Genomic DNA, 16357 nt, shown 5'->3' on the forward strand with positions numbered 1-16357 from the left:
ACATGGTGGCGTTTTTGTACAAGCACTTCAGCACCTCGATATACCGATAGTCAATACGGCACCGCTGAAGAGACTGTAAGCACTGCCCAAGACCCGAACGAATCGAAGACCTTCTCATAGTCTACGAACGCCAAGCATAGTGGCAAGTTATACTCGTCAATCTTCTGTATAACCTGTCGCAGCGTAAGCGCAAACAAAAATATGCCAGTGATTTAAAAAAAATGTAAGAAAAATGCTTAAAATATTTACATATCTCATAAAAAAAAAAACAAAATACAAAACCAATAAGTAGGTAATCTTTATTAGTAGCTAATCTGATATCTTTAGGTTCTCTATACGTTCGCAATGTTCTTGTTACGACTCATGCCTAATACCTATAACAGATTTTTAGATAAATATGCAAAACCCGAAAGTACCGAAAGAACCGGGTTTTGAATTTTTAAAACCCGGTTCTTAAGCTGTCGAAAAAACCCGGGTTTTCCCGGTTCTTTCGGTTCCGGGATTACCCGGGTACAAACCCTAGCCACATGAATTCACATGATGGAGTATAATACTTTTTACTTACTTACTTTTTCAGTTTCCACCTTCTCATTTTTAATTTTCTCCGATAACTCACTACATTTTGAACAAATGTCAACTCTGGGTGTTTTAAACCCAATATTATAATGTACTACAAAAATCCTTCTAAAAAAGCAATGTCGCACCTTAAGATTTTCATCGGTCTGATTTTCTTGATAAAGTCTCCACATTTTTTTTATGTTGAGGTCTGAAGATACATATTTTCTTGTTGACGTGGCTGATCTGCAATAATGAGAATACATTGAAATGTCTCGATGAATCTCATCACATTTTCTTTTTTAGCTAAAGTTTTCCTAGATACTCTATCTCCACCTCGACGCTCTTGGGGCATTTGGCCAGATACTAAAAATTTCTTAGCTATGTTTCGGAGTCTATGGGTACCGACGCCTAATATTTTTTTTAAAGCGTTTTGACAAATTCTCACTAATTTGTACGGTTTTCTATATGTACGAATATAATATTTCGTAAAAAATTCAGCTTCAGCACGGTTTTCTACTTTACGTCTTCGTCTCTGTGGTGTACTGACTTTTATGAATTTTAATATAAAATTGTCTTGATACACTTTATCCGCCTTGGAAAAAAATGCTTGGTGAAATTTTCTTATGTCTTGAGGATTTAAATCGTTGCATTTTAGTTTACCCAATTTTTTATGTACACAATTTTTTATATCATTTATATTCGGTGGTCTTTTAGCAGAATACCTGTAATATAAAAAAACGGTTAATTTAATGTATTTGAAATAAAAGTAAAATTTATTATTCACAATTACATGTCAGCACAATTAAAATAACATAAAGATATACAATAAAATATTTTTTAATTCTTTTGGCAGTGACATTTTGTTAAATCTATATAAATAATAAAATAAATTTAAAAGAGTTTATATTATTTTTATGCATTCACAGTGCAATTTTTGTAAGTATAGGAAAAATGTGATAGTGTTAAAAGAGTAAAATTTTCTGTTAAGTTAAACAATCATCATAATAAATCTTAAAGCAAGAGTGACGTTCGGCGCGATATTGTTGCTTGGTCATTACGGTATTGACCCGTCCATTACATCTTCTCATACAAAACATGGTCAGGGAAACTTACCTTGCACGCTTTTGCACGTTACGTTTCCATTGTTTTTCATTGCGGATCCGTTTTCTTCCTTTATTATCCTGCACTGAAGCAATATTAATTTCCATTTTGCGTTCTTTTACTATTAAAAATCAACAAAATAACGGGACGAAATGTTCAACAAACAACACGCGGACGCCATTACAGTTACTAACACAGCTCGGCTCTGTGATTGGTCGAGGCGGGATACAAGCGCTTTTGTTACTAGATTAAATAATAGAGACGTTTTTGCACCTCACCGCGAATTTCAAATTGAATTTAGTATGGAATATAGACGGTTTTGCACATATGTAACTATGTGAGGTCATAGACTAACATGCAATGTGTTGCCAATAATCTAAAAATGTGTTGGATAAAAAACTGGACAGAGGCGCTTTTGAATCTATAGCCCTCATATCTAGAAATTTCATTTTACTATCACATAAATAACTACACATGAAGTTTTGCAACACAATTATTTAGCTATAAATAGAGAATAACATTCTATTAACCTTTTTTAATTAAAATTAAAGGCAAATTTCCCGCGTGTTCTCAAAAAAGGAATTGACAGTTCTTCAGTGTTGCTAATCTAAAAAAAAAAACTACCAAATTGCGTTTCGTTTTAAGCAATTCGTGATTTTATACAAAATGGAAGTTTCAATCAAAGTCATCCCGTGAAACAAAGTAACCCCATTCTACGGTAATTTCCCTTGTGTTATATTTTTATTCTTTAGAATAAATAGTGTTTGACGTTGATGCTAGTGGTGTTAATTGTAACGCCATTTCGCCAGGATTTAATATCTGTATGATGATATATGTCTGATGTCTTTTTATAAGTTGGTGTACCGTCGCTATTAAAAGCATTGCTGTCAACCACAAACTCGTTTGGTGTTCTATTTGGCAAACGTTTTTAAATTATCCCTCTGAGTGACAAGTCTCTTTTTTTTTTTTTTTTTTTTTTTTTTTTTTTTTTTCCCTAAATTGTCGCCCGCAACAACAACATCCCTTTTTTGTCTCCCATAATTTTATTTTTTGTTCTGTTTATATTTTATTTTCATGTATTGTGTTGTCTTATTTGTGATGTCTGTTTGTTTTAGGTATTTAAATTTGCTTAAATTGCAGCTACAAAATTATTTATTTTTATAAACACACTGTGTAAAAGCTGCGCACGTGACATTGGCGGAATAGTGTGCCCTCAGTGGCGAAAAAACGCAAGTTCATCGCCATAAACCAAAGAAGAAGAAGAAAGTTTGTATTATTCCTAAATCTTTTGCGACGGACTTGTTGGCGGAGGTCCTCCTCCTGTCATCAGCCTGCCATGTCTATACTCAGACGCTCTGCTTTTTACTTTTCCTTTTGTATTTCGTCATTGGGTAATAATTTGCGTCATGTCCCTTTGTTTTTTGTTGTATGGCCATGAGATATCGAAATCTCCGTTAGCAGCTGTATATTAGCACGCGTTTTACGGTACCGGTTTGCTATTTGCCGTCTTCTGTCTCGGGCATTTGCCAAAGTAAAAATACGCCACCGTAAACATGCCACTGATGAACTCATAATTTGTTTTCTTAATCAAAACACCAACAACAACAAATGGGTAACACGTCGATTGAGCAACAATAGTAGTGCAACAAAGTAATGTAATTTCCCTTGTGTTATATTTTTATTCTTTAGAATAAATAGTGTTTGACGTTGATGCTAGTGGTGTTAATTGTAACGCCATTTCTTCCACATCTGCAGGAGGATTTAATATCTGTATGATGATATATGTCTGATGTCTTTTTATAAGTTGGTGTACCGTCGCTATCAAAAGCATTGCTGTCAACCACAAACTCGTTTGGTAAAGTTTGTATTATTCCTAAATCTTTTGCGACGGACTTGTTGGCTGAGGTCCTCCTCCTGTCATCAGCCTGCCATGTCTATACTCAGACGCTCTGCTTTTTACTTGGCCTTTTGTATTTCGTCATTGGGTAATAATTTGCGTCATGTCCCTTTGTTTTTTGTTAAGGCTATTAAAACATCACTCGAGTCTTTTGTAGAATCAAGGCAAACATTACAGAACTTAAATCTTCAAAATACTTCCAAACAGTACAGTACTGTCCTTGTTTTTGCATGATAAATAACACTTATTGATAAGTCGTTTCACTTTTATTTTGTCTATGTCCGATCGAGATTCATGCCATCGCGATGTTCGTGATCTTAGTTACCTTTATGCAAGCGAACTAACCGCTTGAAACGGGTAGAACTTTCTTAGTCCTTGCCTGATAAGGCTTTCTCTTGGTGCGTTTTATATTGTCCCAACAAGTTTTTAGTTGCTCAGTGTTTCGGACACTGAAAGAGCTCAAAGAGTTCAACTCTTCCGTTAGTTTTCGCCATCCTTCGTTTTTGTTAGCCGTTCTTACGGCATCGGTTTTTTTGTTCTCAACCAAATCTTTAAATTTGGTAAATAAATAGTAGAATTAGGATTTCCTTCTCGTTTAAAGAAAAATTCGGCCTGCGTGTTTAATACACAAATATAACACTTGAGATATTGATAACACAACAAAACTACAATGCGAAACACAAGTTAACCTAAAACACTTAATATGTAACGGATAGTTAGAATTTCCTCGCCGCTCAATTTTTTCTTAAAAAATTCGTAAGACGGGGTGACTTCAGGAAATGATGGACAAGTTCCTCCATGGCCGCAGTTCTCCCATCATTTCTCTGCTTTTATGGCCACGAGATATCGAAATCTCCGTTAGCAGCTGTATTAGCACGCGTTTTACTTATAAATCAACAATTATTAGTGACATCGTTTTATGTAGTTACTCACCATTCGCCATTGCTCAGCTGTCTTTTGGACGCAGTCTGACGATATACTGTTCAGAATATCAGCACACTCTTGCCAAAGCCTTTTCGCCAGACTGCGCCCCTCTTTCGAGCGTGAGAAGCGCCCAAAGGCTAGCTCCGGCTGCCCTTCCAAATAAGCGATTAGCGCGTCTAGTTGCTGAACACTTATCCTCTTACTGTTCGCCTAAATATTCTTATAAGAAATCAGTAAGTAAATATTTTGTAATATTACAGCGGAGCATTACACATTAAATTCAACGTTTGTAGTAGACTGAATCACAGAAAATAAAAAAACGTATATCGTGCGTGTCGTGGTTCCAATATTGGCTCTCAATTTTTTGTACGTGGTCGTCGCACTTTTGACAGTTTTCCGGAGTTAATTCTGAAAATAGACTTGTGAGAATTTTAATTAATTTATTGTGACATGGTAGTTTCTTCTTTTAAGCCGTGTTCGCAGCATTTCTATCCAACCACGCCTTTGATTGAACATGTTCGGTAGTTCCCACGTTTCGTCCAGGAAGTATATTATGTTTTTTTTAACCAACATGCTGCGCGCTCACCACGTCTCCGTCGTCGAGCTGCACACCCATCTTTTTGACAACCGTGAATATAATGTGTGTCGGGTTCTCGCTGCTGGTCTCCGGGTAGCCCGCTATCTCAATGTCGTTTCCGAACATTTCCTGGCCTCTCTCACTAATTTCAAGTTCTAAGTGCACTATCTTTTCCTCTAAATCAGACACCACGCAACTATGAGAATTACCCGTGTCACACTCCTAGTAGAGGAGAGGGAACAAAATAAAGAAAAGATAGACAATAGGTTCTTAGGTTTAATAGGTGGGTTCACAATTATAAACGACCGAATGTGTGTAACTCAGTTCCGTCACTATCACTGTCCTGCAATTCCGTCGCGTAGCTCCAGGCGTAGATGTCTTGATGTAGTATGTGGATAGCAGTAGGCCAGGCCAGGCAGAATAAGGGGCTTGACAGACGTCCGGTACCGGGTAGATGGGCCCTGTAATAGTGTAAACAAAATATTTTACAACTATTCCGATTTCCTATTTTTACTGCAACATCCAAAGATCGGCAAGCGAAGCGGTAGGTGGGAGCAGATGATAATGATTTGCAAAAAATAGTGATCAATGATGAGGCACAATAATCAACTAATACATAGGGCAGAAAACAATTAAAAGCTAACGATATTAGTTTGTGACATTTCGCAACAGACAGAATATGTCAGTCCGCCAGTTGAAGGAAATAGAATTAAATTAGTACGAAATGTCACAAACGAAGAGAAGTTATTAAGTGTAAAATATAGGTGTGCGACTAAGATTAATTAATAACTATTTACGCTATGTTATGTACATAGTTGTGACATAAAATATTATGTGGGTACATATTTTTACTATTTACATTACCCACTCAAGTAACTACTTAGATATTTCAATTAACACTTTTTCTCGTTTAATTAAATTATAAGATCAAAGTATTGTAATTTACATGTAAGGATATAAAATACTAAGTACGTTAAGATCATGACACAGCGTGTTTTGATGATGAAATTACGAACTACAGCTAGAAGCTTACAACTACAAGAAATACATTGCAACACTTACCCGATAATTAACGGGGGATTCACAAAGTAAATAATTATTATGTACAACACGTTTTAGGTAGCACGATAGTACGACAGCAGATAGGTAGGCTCACGTAGCAATAATTAGAGGTACGCGTCTTACTCAGAACGCATCCAGCGGGCCAGTGGGCGCAGGCCGAGGAGCCGTGACCTTCGAGACCTTTCACTTTACGGCTGCGTGCGAGCGTATGTCGTAGTCAATAACAATCTTTAGGCCATTTAGTTAAGTGTTTCAACTTTGTATTATTTTACTTGTTATTAGTAGTAACTTAGAATTAAGACTTTTAGTTTAATTATTTTTCTATGTAAATAATAAATTGTACATACTTAGAATTAAGAATTTTATTATTTTAAGTTTCCGTACTATATTTAATAGTGAAACATTTTATTTTATGTAAAATAAAATAAAAGGTTACACCCGCTGCGGTTTCAAGGCACTCAATGCGGTTTTCTAAAGAGTCCAGACGCATGCCCTGCGTTTTGATGGCAGTTGTTAGCACTGACATAGTGGAACGAAACAAATTCATTTCTATGCGCATAGCGCGTATCTCCTCAAGGAATTGCTTGCAATCAGGCGCCGAACCCGCCGGGCTAGCATCCCCAGAATCACCCAGTTGAGAGATGTCACTGCTGGATTCAGCAACTTCAGGTGTTGATTTGACTCTGTGAGTGATATTGCAGCTCCTCTCTGGCGACAGAATAGACCGGATAGGGGGTATCTCGATTTCCACTCTTCGGTTTTTTTGTTTAAACATTCTGGGCACTTTCAGGAATCGCTACGTTTTTAATCCTGTCTATAAAATGAGTAAAATCGTGAACTACTCAAATTTTATACATTCGAGATCATAGGCAGCCTTGCACGTGCTTGCACGTAGAGCAGCGCCGAAATTCGGATTTTACACCCGGCACAACCATCAGTAGCGGTCAGCTGATTAGACATGGTTACAACAAGTCCCAATGTAAAAATGTAAAAACAAATAAATAACACTTGTAGTCACTTGCCCCCCTATCGCATTCCAGCCGAACCTGACACCAAAAAGTACCAGTCGATAGCATTTTACCAGGCCTCCGTCACTCGCCTATGCCGGCCGAGATAATTACCTACAGCGCGCGACAACTTCAAGTTGCAAATCAGTCAGGACCGCCACGCGCCGTGACGCGCCTGTGAGCACACGCGTATTTCTATACACGCTCGGTCCACAACGGTCGATCATCGTCACAATCAAGGTTTATTGTTCCAACAGCACTGTTATCCTTCTTTAATGTAAAATCGTAATATTTAGGAATAATAATTAACTGTACCTACTAATTTAAATAATTAAAAAAAACTACACTTTTTAAATAATTTTGAAATACTTATGACAAAAAACTGTAGCAAAAAAATTATTTTAGCTAATATAAACATTAACTTACTTCACCGTGTCTATTTTCCGACACTACACCTTTTAAAACTATTTGTCCAATTTCGAATTATTGCAACACTGAAGTTTATTAATAGGTACTTTAGAGATGGTACGATTATACAAACACCACTAGATTAAAGATTACCAATCGTAAATACAATAAATGCTTCTTAAAATTAAGTTATTATTTATTTTACTTTGCTTATACAACCCTGACGCTTGAGCTGCGAGGTAGATCAATTCTGAACACAAAAAATTTGCGCTCTTGTGAGCGTAGTAGTAAGGTGCGATTTCGAATGCACCATGTGCGTTGGATATTTTGCATTATTATTATTACCGTTAAAATGGCGGCATCTGATCCTACACAAAGGAGTGCAATTTCTGTTGCTACTATTATGTATTCTGTGATTTTACTGAGAAATAAGCACGATAGATAGTTTAATGTACAAAATTAACAGATGGCGTCACGTGCATAAAAATGTGAAAAAGGACTTGACCAATATGAGGTTTTGAATTAAAGTTTGTAGGTTATAAAGTTGCAGCACACAAAATCACTTAGCTGGGAGCACACAAATATTATATCAGATAAAGTCAATTGAGAAATAGTATTCAATTAGAAGCACACATTATTGTCATTGCTTCAAACAACTTCACTAGCGGCAGGTTATTATGCCAAGTCATTATACGTGATAATTTTGCTATTACCCTGATATTCACGGTACATTCACTTGTAGAACACCACACAGTAATACACTCTTATATTCACTATTAGTTATGAACTTTTAAACAGTATTTGTAGTGATAAAACAAAATAACGAGAAGAGAGAGAGATTTGCAGCGATTTTCAGTTTATTGACAACGTTAAGCAATGCTTTTTCTATACTAATATTATAAAGAGGTAAAGTTGATGTATTTGTATATTTGTTAAATTGTAAGGGGTAATCTCGGGATCTACAGAACCGATTTTAAAAATTATTTCACCAATAGAAAGCCACATTATTGCTGAGTGTCATAGGTTATATAAAAAACCGAAAAACCGAAAGGGCGAAGCCGCGAGCGGAAAGCTAGTATTGTATAAAGGAGACAGTTATATTAAACAATTTGTAACAAGATACCTACATAATATAAGTTTCATAATTAAAGCCAGCTATGTTAATAAAAAGTTGAAAAATAATAATTCTGTAACAAATTGGTGAATTATTGGAATAAATTACATAAATTGTAGGATCCTAGATCAGTGTTCCGCAAAGTGTTGTAAATTAGAAAATTGCCGGGGCAAAATAAAAGGAAGTTTTATAACAATAACAATAAAATGTTTATCAACTAAACACAAAAAATAATTTATTTAAAGGGATGGGTCGTTGGGCCGTTTGGCTGGTACCTGTTACTTAAATTTAAAATTAACGCGCGATTTATTCACCACACACCGCTCGGCTTAACCCCCTTTACACCCGTTGGGTGCAGCAAGCGTCCGGCACAGCAAAACAGCCGGTTCCAAACACCTCCTATGAAGTAGGGTAGCCCATGACCGTGGTGGACGGCCTCGGTAATGCACGTATCCGCCAGTCATGGTTGGGGAACGACTCCCAGGCCCCATCGTCACCTTTAACGGAGGCAAAATCCGGCGACAGCAGCTAATGCAGCAGGACACAGCGCAGAGGCTCGCCACCGAGCACTGCCCAACCAAAATCTTCAGTAAGTGTGGGCCCAAGTGTAGCACGTGGCAGTGAGTCCGCAAAATTACGGTGTTTTCGGTTTTTATTCCGAAATTTTCTTTACTCTGATGAGAATTATGCGTGCCCTGCCCGTTTGCTTGGAAATGGCACAGTCAAGACACGATTCAGGATCAGGACACCACGCACACCAGACCAGAACTTCCGATCTCCAGCACGGCCAGCAGAGAAAAAGGGCCCCTCAAAAAGCGTCGGTCATCACCTGTGACTCAGACCTTCGTTCAAAAACTTCTCAACCTACCAAGTCACCATAAGAAATTTTTATTTTCAATAAATGCTATTTATGACAACTAGCCTCTTATTGCATAATTTCAATAGAAAACCACAAAACACTGCTTCACTCATTTAAATTTAATTAATTAATTAAACTTTAAATAAAAATAAAAAATTGTCAAGACAAACTAGTAGGAAAACGCATTCTTTATTCATATGAAAAAAGCTAATACTACATGGTATAAATAATATTACGACAATAAATTACCTGCTAAAAACCCATAGTGATGCAGTTTTAGGCTTAAGACTTGCGTAGCATTTAACTTTCATTGTCTTAAAAGACAATGCCGGAAATTGGCGTCTTTTTTTTTTTCGCGCGGCCATCGACCAAACTTTGTTTTTTGATTACAAAATAGTGTAATAAACCAAACTTACTATGACATGTATACCTCTAAACTCAGTCTGAACTGAGTTACGAGCATTAGAAGTTTGATGATTTACATACTAGATTTGCTTTTTGCGCGCAAAGTTTTGTAAGAAATTGCAACAAAATAGTGAGATTGTATGTGTAAACAAACAATACCATCCATTAAAGGCTCCAGACATCAGTATGGAGCAGAATCAGCGCAATAAAAAAATAGCGCAATATTTTGTTGCAATTTCTTACAATACTTGCGCACAAAAAGCAAATCTTGTATGAAAATCATCAAACTCCTAATGCTCGTAACTCAGTTCAGACTGAGTTTAGAGGTATACATGCCATAGTAAGTTTGGTTTATTACACTATTTTGTAATCAAAAAACAAAGTTTGGTCGATGGCCGCGCGAAAAAAAAAAGACGCCACTTTCCATACAAAATCTGGCATTGCCATTTATCACACATTGTTCTCTGAGTTTTTTGTACTAAGCATATTCCTTTATGTTAGGAATTAGGGATAAAATGATACCCAGGCTCAGGGAAAACGCTATATTAGGGAATCAAGGAAGATACAGGATCACAGGGATATCGAACCAAACAGAACGCTGACAAGTTGACAACTCATAGTAAAAAATAAAATTATAAAAACATAGACTATTAAAAGGAGGCCGTTCGTAACACTTTATATGCTGGATCTTCTTGGTATAAATTAACAATAATTATGCTCCCATTTTGCTACTTTTGTAGAGCCATTTATAGAACATTTAAATTTTTGATAATTAAATTATTTCTTGCTTCACATAAGGTGGGATCACTTCCTTATCATCTACTTCACAGATGACTCTTCGAAGTTCCTTATTTCCTCTCAAATACATAGATTTTGTGTCTTGTATCAACAACTTTATAGCACTAACATTGGATGCGGCGCACACGCGCGGCCCGCAGCAGCTCATCCCGCGGCGCGCGACGCGCCAGCAGCACGGCGATGGGCCGCGCAGTCCGCATCCCCGCCGCCACAGTCCGCGGCGCGCCAACACGCTGCGCGCTCACCACGTCTCCCTCGTCGAGCTGCACACCCAGCTTTTTGACAACCGTGAAGATAATGTGTCTCGGGTTCTCGCTGCTGGTCTCCGGGTAACCCGCTATCTCAATGTCGTTTCCGAACATTTCCTGGTCTCTCTCGCTAATTTCAAGTTCTAAGTGCACTATCTTTTCCTCTAAATCAGACACCACGCAACTATGAGAATTACCCGCTGCGGTTTCATTCAAGGCACTCAATGCGGTTTTCTAAAGAGTCCAGACGCATGCCCTGCGTTTTGATGGCAGTTGTTACCTCTGATATAGTGGAACGAAAACAAACTCATTTCTGTGCGCATAGCGCGTATCTCCTCAAGGAATTGCTTGCAATCAGGCGCCGAACCCGCCGGGCTAACATCCCACAATCACCCAGTGAGAGATGTCACTGCTGGATTCAGCAACTTCAGGTGTTGATTGACTCTGTGAGTGATATTGCAGCTTCTCTCTGGCGACAGAAGAATAGACCGGATAGGGGTATCTTGATTTCCACTCTTCGGTTTTTTGTATAAACATTCTGGGCCCTTTCAGAAATCGCTACGTTTTTTATCCTGTCTATAAAATGAGTAAAATCGTGAACTACTCACATTTTATACATTCGAGATCATAGGCAGCCTTGCACGTGCTTGCACGTAGAGCAGCGCCGAAATTCGGATTTTACACCCGGCACAACCATCAGTAGCGGTCAGCTGATTAGACATGGTTACAACAAGTCCCAATGTAAACAAATAAATAACACTTGTAGTCACTTGCCCCCCTATCGCATTCCAGCCGAACCTGACACCAAAAAGTACAAGTCGATAGCATTTTACTGAGAAAGCAGGTCATAAGCACGATAGATAGTTCAATGTACAAAATTAACAGATGGCGTCACGTGCATAAAAATGTGAAAAAGGACTTGAATAATGAGGTTTTGAATTAAAGTTTGTAGGTTATAAAGTTGCAGCACACAAAATCACTTAGCTGGGAGCACACAAATTATATCAGATAAAGTCAATTGAGAAATAGTATTCAATTAGAAGCACACATTATTGTCATTGCTTCAAACAACTTCACTAGCGGCAGGTTATTATGCCAAGTCATTATACGTGATAATTTTGCTATTACCCTGATATTCACGGTACATTCACTTGTAGAACACCACACAGTAATACACTCTTATATTCACTATTAGTTATGAACTTTTAAACAGTATTTGTAGTGATAAAAATAAAATAACGAGAAGAGAGAGAGATTTGCAGCGATTTTCAGTTTATTGACAACGTTAAGCAATGCTTTTTCTATACTAATATTATAAAGAGGTAAAGTTGATGTGTATCTAGAGATGAAACGGATATCCGGTAACTATCCGGTAGGCCGGATATCCGGCCTAAATTTACTATCCGGCCGGATACCGGATATTAACTCACTATCCGGCCGGATACCGGATATTAAAAAACTACGACAATTTCCTATAACAAAATGAAATAGTTACATTAATCTTTGAAATAAATATCAATTAAATGGATTATAATAATGACGGCTTTTATGTAAAGTCCAAAAAATTCCAAAATAGGGATATGAAGGCCTTTCAAAAATCAAATTTCTTTTTCTGGGCTATTCACTCTAATGACGAATACATAAAAAGTAAATATTATCTATTAATGTCGAAATATTGCCAAATAATATAAACGATCTTTTTTTTACTGATGGTCTGATGACATGATGCAGCTCAGTCAGATTACGCAGCAAGTAATCTAATTAATCACACGCGATGGCAACCGAAATCGCCCGATTGATCTGCCCCCTAGACAAGTGGCAAAATCTGACTTTCTATTCGGATGGATTCGATTTTCAAAAAGTGTGACTTGTCTAGTATACTAGACCCAATGATCTCGTTTGAAGCACCTGTGCGGCGCTAAACTCGTCACGATATGCAACGAGACAATGGGCCAACTATCCGGCCGCCGGATATCCGGCTATCCGGCCTAGCAGCTCGCCGGATATCCGGTATCCGGTATCCGGCCAAACAACTATCCGTTTCATCTCTATTGTATATTTGTTAAATTGTAAGGGGTAATCTCGGGATCTACAGAACCGATTTTAAAAATTATTTCACCAATAGAAAGCCACATTATTGCTGAGTGTCATAGGTTATATAAAAAACCGAAAAACCGAAAGGGCGAAGCCGCGAGCGGAAAGCTAGTATTGTATAAAGGAGACAGTTATATTAAACAATTTGTAACAAGATACCTACATAATATAAGTTTCATAACACAGGCCTGCAAAATGAGGGTCATAACTTCCTCTCTGGGATTTGATAGCTGATTCTAGGGTATTTTGGTGCGCTGATTACGAATATGTACTTAGTTTTTCTCCATCACCTCCAGATTTTTCAAAAAAGGTACAGATTGAAAATAGGAAAAAAATCACAAGTTTTTACATAAAAAAATATATCTTTAAAGAAGTACATTACTTTTAACTTAAAAAACTACTAAAACATAATAACAACTTATTACTAGTCTAAGTTACATGTAAATTTTATTTGTGGAACCTGGTCCTTTTTTCCTGGAAGCTTCGGTTGTGCGCAGTGCCGGATTAAGCCAGCGCGGGGCCTGTAGCAAATTTATATCAAGGGGCCCTTGGTTTGCTTTAGGTTCTCAAGTTTAGGGTATTAAATGAAACAAAATTAACTGAACTTTTCTTGATTTAATGTGGGAAAATTTAGAGATAACACTTTCAATATCAACTTATTTAAGCAAATCATGCTCTATATTCAACAAAGTAAGATGATTAAGACGTTCTTGTCCCATCGTGTTCCTTAATTCATTTTTAATACGTTTTAATGTTGAAAAAGAACGTTCGCCACTGCAGTTAGTGATCATGAGAGACATGTAAATGCGCAAGGCAATTTCTAAGTTTGGAAAACACGATTCTAAAGAATTATTTATTAAAAGTTTTTAAAATTTTTAAAAATGATTAGTTTTTCAAATGTAGTTTGTAAAATGATCTTTTGTCATACGTTTTTTGTTAAATAATAGTAAACCTCATTTTTTAATTATCCGCTTTTTTACTTGAGTCTCTAAAACACCTTGCTCTTAATCTACCGTCACTAGCTTTCAATAATCTCGAAACATGATCGATATGATAATCGATTAAAAAGGTTAGCTATATTCACTCATAAAAAAAATGAATCTATATTTTATAATAAATCAACCAACTATAGTAGATTGGATCGTGACTGAATTAATAAAATTTAAATAGTTCGCCTGTTTTCTCGAAATATTGATAATCGATATTATATTAAAATCGATTAAAAAAGTATAATCTCGGCTACCTACGTAAACTCATAAAATAAATGTATATACCTATAGAAAAAAATACAAATCTGGCCGCTTGAAGGGTAGAAATGTGGTATCTATAGATGCTAGTCTAAATTTAAACATTATAGGCCAGTAGAATTACATTTTAAATCGGAAATGTGAATTACATTTTAAGGCTGACAATAGTGTCTGAGTTTCTTGCGCTGCTTCTTCTCAGCACTGGCCCATTTATTGTCCTGAAGCAGTGGTAGGGTTAATACTGGGTCGTGTAAAAGTGCTTTTTTAATAAAGCCTACTTACAGAAATAAATGAGTTTTACTGAGTTTTTACTAAATAATTCCTACAAAAGATTTTATCGCTTTAATGGCTTCATTGGTTGCCCATTAAGACTCTCCTAGGTTTTCGACTTCGACGGAGTTTACGGAGACGCTTTATAGGTTTTCCGGTTATACCGCGTAAAGGACTATCGAAAAGTGGTCTTCCTGACGGTTGAAGGGCATTTAATCCTGCATTAAATAAGACCAAATATACAACGTGTCCCAAAATTCAAGGATAAGCCGGCGCCGCAGGGTGGACATAGTCATGACTACTTTAGGAAAAATAAGAAAAAAAATATATCTCAATTATTTTTTAAGTTACACAATAAATTATGAAATTCGTCGAAAGTTGACACCCCTTATGATATTTTACATTACCACGACCACAATTTTTCAAATACTTCTGTTTTTTTGTTTGTATCGGCAACTTAAGTAGTGCTGCTGTCCACCCTAATTCTTAAAACCCTCAGAATCCTTGCAGTTTTTACACAAAAGTTAATCAAAATATGATATTTCCTTAAAATTTTGAACGATTTTTACTTTCACTCCACTTTGACTCGTCGTTTTGTAAAAAAAACAGTATGAACACTACTGCGGCAAGTTTATTATAAAGTTGACGCAACTATCCAAGATTCCAAAATGGTATAATACTCTAAGAAAACTAGTCGCAAAAAAGATATGCGTACCATTTTTACAAGTACTTCGCTTGTTAGTTAGTATGGGATAAATCTTGCAATTAAATTTAAAACCAGTTCTCCTCAACCAATTGAGCTGAAATTTGGTATACTTATGTAAGTACGATGACATTGCAATATTATGGTATCATTGAGCTGGATGGAGTCTGGAGGTGGCCATAGGAACTTCTAAACGAAACGGCGGAATCGCAACTAGTTTGGGTTCGTTGGACATCTTTTCGAGCACTTTAGTGCTAGATGATGTCCATGGTCCTGATGATGAAGTCAAGAGGTGACCAGGAGCTGGCCAAAGGAACTCCTAATCGAAATGGCGGATGATTATCGAGTTTGGGTTCGTTGAATTTGACTTCCCGAGCACTTGGACCATGAGATTGAGAAACAACTAAAAAGTGTAAAATAAAGTTATAATAAAAAAAAACTTTTTTAAGAACAAGCATTAATGCGAAATTTTACGAAAGAATTTAACTATAAAAATAATTGAATGCAAGGTTCAAATAATTTCGAAAGTTTGTAGCGCAAACAGAAAAAAAGAGGAATAAATTCCATGCGCGATTACAACTTTATTTTAAACTTTTTAGTTGTTTCTCAATCTCATGGCCCAAGTGCCCGAGAAGACAAATCCAACGAACCCAAACTCGATAAGCTTCCACTATTTCGTTAAGGAGTTCCTATGGCCAGCTCCTGGCCACCTCTTGACTTCATCATCAGGATCCTGGACATCATCTAGCACCAAAGTGCTTGAAAAGACAAATCTAACGAACCTAAACTAGATGCAATTCCGCCGTTTCATTTAGAAGTTCCTATGGCCACCTCCAGACTCCATCCAGCTCAATGATACCATAATATTGCATTGTCATCGTACTTACATAAGTATACCAAATTTCAGCTCAATTGGTTGAGGAGAACTGGTTTTAAATTTAGTTGCAAGATTTATCCCATACTACTAACAAGCGAAGTGCTTGTAAAAATGGTACGCATATCTTTTTTGCGACTAGTTTTCTTACAGTATTATACCATTTTGGAATCTTGGTGTTAATCGAACTAACTATTCTAATTCTGTCGTA

General features: G+C 36.7%; 1 long non-coding RNA gene across 1 annotated transcript; it reads right to left on the bottom strand.

The window, feature by feature from the left end:
* Positions 1-5320: 5320 nt before the first annotated feature.
* LOC135081145 (uncharacterized) lies at positions 5321-7194 on the bottom strand. The gene is made up of 2 exons (XR_010259133.1): positions 6120-7194; positions 5321-5518 (listed from the first exon to the last, which is right to left on the bottom strand). It is a non-coding gene; the product is annotated as an uncharacterized LOC135081145 (long non-coding RNA).
* Between the last annotated feature and the right edge of the window lie 9163 nt (positions 7195-16357).

Source organism: Ostrinia nubilalis, chromosome 19, assembly GCF_963855985.1.
Source record: "Ostrinia nubilalis chromosome 19, ilOstNubi1.1, whole genome shotgun sequence".
NCBI lineage: Eukaryota > Metazoa > Arthropoda > Insecta > Lepidoptera > Crambidae > Ostrinia > Ostrinia nubilalis.